At 35.7% G+C, this 10,110-nt stretch overlaps 1 long non-coding RNA gene and 1 pseudogene across 2 annotated transcripts in view; both read left to right on the top strand.

Annotated features, from left to right (window-relative positions):
• The first annotated feature begins 2,802 nt into the window (after nt 1-2,802).
• Nucleotides 2,803-3,637, top strand: LOC132179374 (uncharacterized). The gene is made up of 4 exons (XR_009439916.2): nt 2,803-3,156; nt 3,329-3,352; nt 3,436-3,465; nt 3,606-3,637. It is a non-coding gene; the product is annotated as an uncharacterized LOC132179374 (long non-coding RNA).
• A 91-nt stretch (nt 3,638-3,728) lies between these two features.
• LOC132177406 (beta carbonic anhydrase 5, chloroplastic-like) overlaps nt 3,729-10,110 on the top strand; it is a 31,697-nt pseudogene continuing 25,315 nt past the window's right edge. Inside the window, exon 1 of the transcript XR_015911894.1 lies at nt 3,729-3,817. The product of XR_015911894.1 is annotated as a beta carbonic anhydrase 5, chloroplastic-like (transcript). The remainder of the gene's footprint in view (nt 3,818-10,110) is intronic.

The raw sequence follows: 10,110 nt of genomic DNA, 5'->3' as shown, positions 1-10,110 counted from the left end.
CATTAAGAGCACTAGTAGCAGATGCCTTATGTTTAGGAAAATAAAAAATAATAAAATAAAAAAAGCCATATATTTAACCAACACCAAAAGGTATCCAATATTTATTTTTTATTTTTTATTTTTTGTAAGAATTTGCGAACTTTTCATTAATCATCAGAAACCATTACAGACTGCTCAAAAGAAATAAGATTCTGAATACAAGATCGAGGATGAGAGACCCACACTTGATCCATACTCTGCTTTACCTCCAATCTTGCCAGTTCATGTGCTGTACGGTTTGCATCTCTGCTAGCATAAGTAAATGTCCATGCTAAAAAAGTCGTTAAGCTCATCCGTAGGTCGGCAATAAGGAGACCTCTCCCACTATCATCTTGGTCCCTGGAATGCACCGCATCCATCGCCACCTTCGCATCCCCCACAAAATGAATTTGATCTAAGCCAAAGTCCTAGCATAGCTAAGTAGCAGCCAAAGCTACCAGTGCTTGTACATCAGTTGGTTCCAGGAAGCCCATCCTTGTGATACCACGTGCTGCAACAAGAGCCCTTGTATGGTCACGCAGGATCACACCCAGTCCCATATGGCCCCCTCCCGATCAACCACCGCATCCCAATCTGCCTTGACACATCCCGAGGGTGGTGCAAACCATTTATCTCCTTCTATCCTGACGCTCGACGCAACTACAACATTGTGGGAGAGCTAGAACTCCTCCATCGCCACCGCCGTGCGTTTCAAAATCTCAGAGGGATGAGAGAAAGAGCCCCCATGTACGTAAAACTTCATTTCGCCGAAGCCAAATCCTCCGAGCTATTCCTGTGAACAGCTGGCTGTCTTCCCCAGCTCCACTGAGGAGGATCTTCTCCACTACCTGGAAGAAAAAAAAAAAAAAAAACCTCCATAAAATATGGAAGGTCGTTTCTACATCCAAACCGCAAATGGGACAAGTCGGATCATCAATGACTTTTCTTCTAAATAGATTGGCTCTGGTTGGAAGAACCTCATGGCAGGCTTTCGAGAGAAAGTATTTTTCAACATTGGGAACCGGTAGTTTCCACAAGGACTTCAACATGTTACTGTGCCTACCATTGGATGAGCATCCTACTTTACCGTTATCCTCTTTCTCTTTTATCATGTGGTAAGCACCCTTGACTGAAAAGATTCCCCTTGGCGTACCCCTCCAAATCAGTGCATCCTCCCTGTTCATACCACTAAGATGAATGGACTGAAATAGTCTTGAATCCGTGGGGGTGAAGAGTTGATCTATGAGGCCAACATTCCACCTCTTAAGGTCAGTATCCATTAAAGCATTCACTGTGGCAAACGAGTCGAGCAAAACCGAAGGAGAGAATAACATAAAAGTTGAGGGGTTTAGAATCCACTTATTATGCCATATCCGAATTGTTTCACCATTACCCACCCTCCAAATTAATCCCTCCTGAAGCAGGTCGCAATAACTCTGAATGCTACGCCATGCAAAAGACGGGCGCCTCCCTTGCGATGCTTCTAAGATGGAACAATCCGAGTAGTATTGGGAAACACTACCCAATATTGGGAAATAATGTAGATACCAAATGCTTTATTAAATTATAAACAAATTATTCTCTCTCCTCTCTCCTCTATCATTGGTTGCAATGATAAAAATAAATATTATTTAATTTATATAGAAAAAAAAATAAAGGAATCTATTGTGAATTGTTTTTTTTTTTTTTTTTTTTTTTTTTTTATAGGGAATCAAAAAGTAACTAGTTTTATTCCCTAAATTGAGGGAAAATGGTTGAGAAGTTGCTGTTAGTGCTCTAAGAGTGGCAGTTTCTCAAGAAAATTCTCAAGTTGTCCGGGCATGTATTAGAGCGTGAGTTCGAATCTCCGCAATGAAGAATATTCTTCACATATGCGTGATTAGTATTAGGTGCTTTGGATTCTCATAGTTTTCATAGTTTAAGCTCTTCCTGTATGTGCCGCTCCCAACGAATAGGTGCTACTATGCATCGTCACGCTTAGGTAGAATAGTCACAAAAAAAAAAAAAAAACAAGTTGATACAAGCTTCAAATATAATTGACCTTTGAATTTGAATCTATTCAAATTGATTAAAGCTCAAATATATAATTTTTTCGTGTCGAATTTAAATTATATTAAAAATTACCATTCATAAATTTTGATAAAAGTTTCTCTCAAAAAAACTATTTCAATGAGAATGTTCTAATTATATAAAATAAAAAGGTTAAAAGTATTTATATGATTTTCTTAAGATATATGTATAGGTAAATAATTATATATACATACTCCTGATTAGAAAAAAAAATTATATATACATACTCCTAAACACTATTTATCTTATTTTTTTTTAAAAAATTAACATAAAAATAAGTTCAAATTTTATATCACACAATTTACTTTTATTATTATTTAAATAAAAAATTTATTATAAAATAATTTTTTTAATACAATTTTTTTACTTTCCTATATCCATTATTATTATTTTATTATTTTTTTTATTTTTATTGAAAATGCATAAACAGAATTGTGGCGACGTGACGGGTACGAGGGTACAGAGATGTCATAATTTCTGTCCAACGATGCAGCGTGGCAATCTGTACGGAAAGAACCTCATGCACTCCTTTTTTAATCTGAGCCACTGGTCAACAACCACAATGAATGCATCACCAAACTTAATTTGAAATTGCAGATGACCTGACTACCCCTCTGCTTGACCAAAAAAGGAACATGAATTTACTTTATTTAGATGCTTATATTAAAAAAATAGATAAAAAAAAAAAAAAAAAAAGTATCTCATTCATTCTCTTTTCTCTCTCTCTGTCTCTCTCCCTATCTTAAAACTTTTTGTGGCAAGTGTGGGATGTCAACAGCCCTACAAACGACAAGAAAGGAAAGGAGGCAGTGAAGCTAGAACAGTATGGTTCATCAATTATTCTTCGATCTCCTTCACCCCCACAGTGTTTCTGCAAACTAGGGTTGGTTGGTTAGAGATTGTTGGCCTAATTTGGAAAATTCCCCATCTTTCTTTTTTTCCTTTGTTCTTACTCTCTACATACCACTCTCTCTCTCTCTCTCTCCACATTTTCCATATATAGAATGCTTACTAATCACTAGAAGACTGGTGGAAGATCTGCAAGATTAGTCGATTGTTGTGTGAAGGGTAGGTTAAATTTCAGCTAATGTTTCATATTTTTCCTTCTTTTTTGTTTTTTTGTTTTTTCGGAGAGAGCAAGTGCAGATTGAAAGAACTTTCTTCTTTATATATATATATACTCTTCCTCTTTGTGAAAGAAACTGGTTTTCTTTTGACTTTCTATATTTTTCATGTATAGGAGTTTGAATTTGCTGTCTCTGAGGTACTGGTTTGACCTGATTCTTGGATTAAAACATTTGTGAAGGATAAAAAACTGGTTTTCTTTTGACTGTCTATATTTTTCAGGTATAGGAGTTTGAATTTGCTGTCTCTGAGGTACTGGTTTGACCTGATTCTTGGATTAAAACATTTGTGACGGATATTTATTCCTCTTTTAATTTGTACAAGTAAAGTTTTGTTTTCTCTTCCTAGAATTACTAGTTGGGGATGATAATTTTGATTGGTTTTATGTAAAGGGTCGGATCATTTTTTAATTTCTCTCAAAAATGACGAGGACGAAAATCCAGATCAAAAAGATTGACAACACAACGGCAAGGCAGGTGACTTTCTCTAAGAGGAGGAGGGGGCTGTTTAAGAAGGCTATGGAGCTCTCAACTCTCTGCGATGCTGAAATTGCTCTCATTATCTTTTCTTCTACTGGAAAGCTCTTTCACTACGCCAGCTCAAGGTTTCTCTCTCTCTCTCTCTCTTGCATCTTTCTACTTAGAGAAACATATAGTTTTTCTACTTATAGTAAAGTATATGTCGCTGTCTATCTATACCTTTAGATCGTTTTATTCATGCATTCTCCAATAGTTTTATCATTTCTTGAGAGCGAGAGAGGGAATATGAGAAATCCAAAAGCTAAAAACAAAGACTCAAATTAAACAATAGAAGAATGAGCAAACCTAAAGAGTGACTGAAAAAATGTACCAGGATACATCAAATAAAGAAGAAAAAAAAAAAAAAAAGAAGAAGAAGAAGAAGTACTACCGAGTCTTTTCCTTTCTGCAAAGCACAATTTTCAAGTTTACCCCAGAAAAAAGAGAAGTTAATATCACCTTGATGGGTTTAATATGTCGCTGCTACTTATTTTGTAGTACTTGCGTTTACTTATTGTAAATTAAGCTTTAATTAGGAGTTTCAATGTTTCCTTTCATTCCTAACGAGCTTTGTGGTTTTGTACTTTTATTGACCTCCAATAATAAAATATGTTGCCAGCATTTCTTTAAGGATGTCTTCATAAAATATAGCGTATACCCAAATGAATGATATGGTGAACTAGTTTAGGAACGTACTTTTTGGTTTAAAACAGTTGATATAGAAGTGCAAATTAATTAAGCACATGAATGATATGATGCAATAATTAATTTAGGAATCAACATACGTATTTTGGGATTATATCATTTGATTTAGAAGACAACTAATTTGTTATCATGAAGCCACAAAATTGTCTTGTCTTGTTGATATCATTTGATTTAGAAGTGGAATTAAAGTACATTATAATTAGTTTCTTCTTCAGGTTTAATCCTTTTCCACATGTTAATATCAACTCTGTAGTAATCTTATTATACTAACTAATGAAATCTATAGACTTGGAATTTATAATGCAATTTTTTGAGTGATGTGATGTAAATGAGTGAGCTAGAAAGATTCTTTATAGTCTATATATAAATACCAATGTAAGCAAGTCATTTTGATCAAGTTGAATAAAGGAATCAAAGTTGTCTTAATTAGTTCACCAATTTTCAACGTTTCAGCCATTCCAAAAATCTGTGATTTTTGGGGTGTTTGAACTCATATGTATAGATAATGTTGAGCTCTATTTATTACTATAGCCAACAGGAAATATGTTTAGCTTGATTCCCCGCCCCTACTTCAACAGATCACACAATTCTATGTACTCTAAGTTGGGATCAACTTTAACACAACACAAAGCAAAGTGTTAGCAATTTAATTAGGCAAATTCCAGTGCATGAGCATCCCCTTTCTGAATCTAGCTCTCTATATTTTCCTTCAATATGGGTGACAAATGCAGCTTGATTCCTCTTCAGTTAGTGTGCGGGCATTCAATTAGAGTAGAAGCACTATAAAAAAAATAAGGTTTAGTGACATAGTTATTTGGGGCATTTTTGGCCAAAAAAAAGTCTATTGATTTCGCAACGCTTGATTAGAGGCACTTGGGACATGTTGATTTTTATGGCGACTAGAATTTAAGTTTGAGACTTTTTTTACTAAAAGGCGCATCGAAAATGGAACGTTTAGAACAGAGCACCACCTTTTAAAAAAGGGGGCCCTTCCTAGGCAAGCACCCCATTTTTAGAATGAAGGCGCTTCCTAGGCAAGCGCCCCCGTTTCAGAATGAGGGCGCTTTCAAGGCAAGCGCCCCCTTTTTAGAATGAGGGCACTTTCTAGGCAAGTGCCCTATTTTTTAAAAGAGGGTGCTTGCCTTGGAAGAGCTCTCATTCTAAAAAGGGGGCACTCAGATGGGCAAGCGCCCCCTTTCATAAAAGGGGGTGCTTGTGTGTAAAGCGCCCCTATTTCTATATGGGAGCGCTTCCACATTGCGAAGCGCCCCCATTAATTAATATATGGAGAAAATGTTTTCCCCATGCAATCCATATATATTTTTTATTGGGAAAAATTTACTTTACCCCCCTAAAGTTTCAGGAGTTTTTCAATTTGAACCTCAAAGTTTAAAAATTAGCAATGCACTCCCCAAAGTTTCAAAAATATTCAATTTAAACCTTCCGTTATTAATTTCCGTTAAATTGGACGGAAATTTTAAAAATAAAAGCCAGAGGGTAATTACTTAATTTTAGAGATTTCCGTCCAATTTGACGGAAATTAGTAATGGAAGGTTTAAAATTGAAAATTTTTGAAACATTAGAGGGTATATTACCAATTTCTGAACTTTGGAGTTCAAATTGAAAAGTCCATGAAACTTCAGGGGGGTGAAGTGGATTTTTTCCTGATATACAATACGCAATACAATATTGTATTGCGTATTTTCTTCATAAATATTGGATTAATTCATAAATATTTTTTCCATTCATCAATCTTATACATATCTAATCCATATATACAATCTCATATCTCATAAGGCATCTAAATCCAAAATGATGATATCATAAACACAAAGTGTACCACATCTTAAAGAGTTAACAAAAATTGTACTATACATATGAAATAAAATATCCAAAACGGTGTCATAAACATATAGTGTACCACCTCTTAAAAGAGTTTACAAAAATTGTATATTGCATATGAAATAAAATATATCAACAGATTCGCTTAGCATTTGGCGTCAAATACGTACCAAATCTAACAGGTCAAGTATACGTATGTCACTTAACAATTACCTGCAAATGATAAAACCAAAAGAAAATATTAAATTACAAACCTATATCAAACTATTTTGAAAGTGCATACCTATATATAACTAGATTATATTACAAGTGACTAAGATATGAAGATCTACACATGCTTTGTGATGATCCACGATGGTCGCTTTCTGCATCAGCTGCATGCTATCTTCATTTGTTAATCCATTATCACCTATATATAAATAGATGCAAATGTATATTACGCAATCATATATATGTTCTTAAGTCAATGGTAATGAATTGTGTTTGAGCAGCTAGTTTCCCTATAAAAGGATATATAAAAGATAAAGGAAGAACAACATAAAATAATTTTTATTGTGTTTAAGTTATATAAGCTAACATTAAAGGATAAAAGATAAGCCAACATTAGAATTTCATATTTTATGTTGTTCTTCCTTTATCTTTTATCATTTATTGTGTTTAAGTTATTTTTATATAACTTAATATTTGAGCAGCTAGTTCCCCTATATAACTAAAAATAATTTTGGTGCGCCTGCCATCTAGGCGCCTTTAATTAAAGGCACCTGCCAACTAGGCGCCCTTAATTAAGGGCACCTGGATAGAAGGCGTCTCAAATTAAATATTAAGGGCGCCTGGATAGAAGGCGTCCCAAATTAAAGGCGCTTGCCAGCCAGGAGCCCTTAATTAGGGGCGCCTGCCAGCCAGGCGCCCTTAATTAAGGGCGCCTGGATAGCAGGCATCCCGAATCAAGGGCACTTGCCAGTCAGGCGCCTTTAATTAAAGGCGCCTAGCAGCAGGCACCCCTAATTAATGGCGCCTAGCTAGCAGGCACCCCTAATTAAGGGCGCGTGAATAGCAGGCATCCTGAATTAAGGACGCTTGCCAGCTAGGCGCACTTAATTAAGGGCGCCTAGCTGGCAGGTGCCCCTAATTAAGGGCGCCTGGCTGGCAGGCACTCCTAACTAAGGGCGCTTGGATAGCACGCGTCCGAATTAAGGGTGTTTGCTAGCCAAGCGCACTTAATTAACTAAATTGGGGCATGCCTTATTGGAATGTCCTGAATTAAGGGGACGTTTTTCTGCACAGACGTTGCTAATTTTATTTTGTGTCGTTTACACAATAAAACGTCCCTATAAGGGGATTTTTTTATTAGAGCACCTCTATTCCAAGCGTTAGTAAACCTTGTTTTTTTTGTAGTGAAGGATTTTTTTTTTGTTCTTTAGATAAAGTGATGATGCCATTCAATTTTAGTAGGATTTTCCTACTGTGATGATATGCATAGATATAAGGGAAAGCACTACTACGAGTCGAAGCAGTAAACAATCTAGCTCAAATTGTGAGGGAGATTAGCTTTTCTGCTATAGGAGACGGAATATGCTATCCCGACAACCAAATATGCAAGTTCATGAAATAAATTTCTCTCCCAAACAAGACATAAGTAACTCCCACATATAGAATCAATCCTATGTGACTCCATGCATATAACTCCCACGTAGCTCCCACATGCAAAATAAATCTCATGCAACTCCTACATGCTTGAAAAACCAAAAGACACAAACTCTTCAAGACACTTAACTTACAAGAATATGAAATTATTGGAATTAAGTTTAGCATTCAATACCCCCTTTAAACATAATTTCTAGTGAGTTCAAGTAACGTTCGTAGCGCTTGCTAAAAGTATCATCCTTGAGAGGCTTAGTGAAAATGTCCGCAACTTGATCCTAAGTCTTCACAAACTTGAGTTGTACCTCCTTGTTGACAATACATTCTCTAAGAAAATGATATCTTGTGTCAATGTGTTTATTTTGATCATGACATATTGGATTCTTGAGTTGTTGCTTTCTTGAAATCTTCAAACATGTTTGGTTGTTGCCTGTAAAAATCAAGCCATCTACATACAAGCAAACAATCTAAATATTTTCATTCTCACGTACCTTAGCATAGAGAGCATATTCATGAGGGCATTTGGCGAATCGATTCTCTTAAAAAGTATTTATCAATTCAACTATTCCATGCCCTTGGTGCTTGTTTTAAGCCATAATACATATTTTTTAATTTCAAGACTTTCTCCTCATGCCTCTTGATGACATAACCCATAGGTGATTCAACATAAATTTTCTCCTCAAGAATTCCATTCAAGAAAGCGCATTGTCAATCCATTTGATAAATCCTTAATTTATTTTGAGTTGCAAGAGAAATGACCATTCTTATGGTTTCCAAACGTGCAATAGCAGCAAAAATTTCACCATGATCAACGATGGGTTGTTGAATATATCCCTATGGGCTTTGCCACATCAACCATGACTCGGGCTAGGTTCTTTTCCAAATCAACCACGACACAGTCGACGAATAGGATTGGGAACGATAGTTCATCTTGAAGGTTCTTTTCCTTTCTAAGGGATTGGGTGGGGGGACTTTGATGATTGCCCTTCGACCCACGCAGGTGGTTGCGTGGGCGGGGATCTCTTATGACCCACTCTAGCATGGGATAGGGTGGATTGTGGGGGTCCCTTAGCTCCACAACTATCTCCGTCGGGTTGGGGTTTCTCACAAGCCATGTAACGCCTCCGAAATTAATTAACTAGCAATTATCTAAGTACGATTCCCTAGTAAATAAGTTTTGAGCGATCTCTTACTCCTAAAACTCTTAGGAAAAACAGTGAAATAAAATACTTACATATCATAAGATAGCCAATTCTAATAAAACCAATAAAATAGTAAGTATCAAAAAACAAAAATTACCAATCCCTAAAAGAACTCAATTAATGTAATAACTGTTTGTATGTAAGGTAAAATGACCAAAATAACTCTTAAAAACAAGTAAAAATGGATGGAAAAATACCCTAGCTTTCATCTAGTTTTGCCAAATTTCATTTGAATGGGAAATAGGTACGTTGAAATGAGATGCACAGTTTGAGTTCAATTGGAATGGACTTGAGAGCCATTTGAACGAGGTTGTCAAAGCTTGACTTCTAACCGCTTCGACACTTCTATATCAGTTGAGGTGGTCTTTGCATGCTTAAATAGGGTCACATAGTTGTGAAATAATATAATTGTCTTTTGATTTCAAAATGAGCATGGCAAGATTTCTTATCAATGTGATTTGTTTATGAAATACACGTTTTGACCAGGAACAACACCTAGAGGGGGAGTGAATAAGTATTATACAGAAATTATTATTACTTTCAAATAATATGGTGAACAATTACTCGAATAATAATCAAAAATTGAACACATTCAATAAACAATTTTTGAATAATTTATGGGCAATAAAACTTAAGAAATCAATCCACTATAGAAGAATAAGAGATTACAAGTTCACACTTACAAAATCTTTGTAGTTGGCACACCTTTGTAGTACACAAGTGACTCACTTGCCCTCTATCACAATAGCACTTTCAGAACCACTAGACAATTCTTCTACTTGATCTCTTATGTCGGAACTCCAGTGGCTAAAGGTTTGTAATTTGTGTTAAAGAAAGAATCAAGATTCAAGGCTCACATGACAAAGAACTCTCTTGGAAGTCATGTTTAATAGTCCTTATATATGCAAAGGTAAAATCCAATGAAGTCGTCAAGAAAACTTTAGGGTTTCACTGTTTAATAGTGACAACATTGGGACGACCTTGTCGAC

The sequence above is a fragment of the Corylus avellana genome, chromosome 4 (assembly GCF_965113065.1).
Source record: "Corylus avellana chromosome 4, dhCorAvel1.hap1.2, whole genome shotgun sequence".
Classification (NCBI taxonomy): domain Eukaryota; kingdom Viridiplantae; phylum Streptophyta; class Magnoliopsida; order Fagales; family Betulaceae; genus Corylus; species Corylus avellana.
The sequence above is the reverse complement of the archived record's forward strand: the minus strand, read 5'-3'. Positions and strand labels throughout refer to the sequence as shown.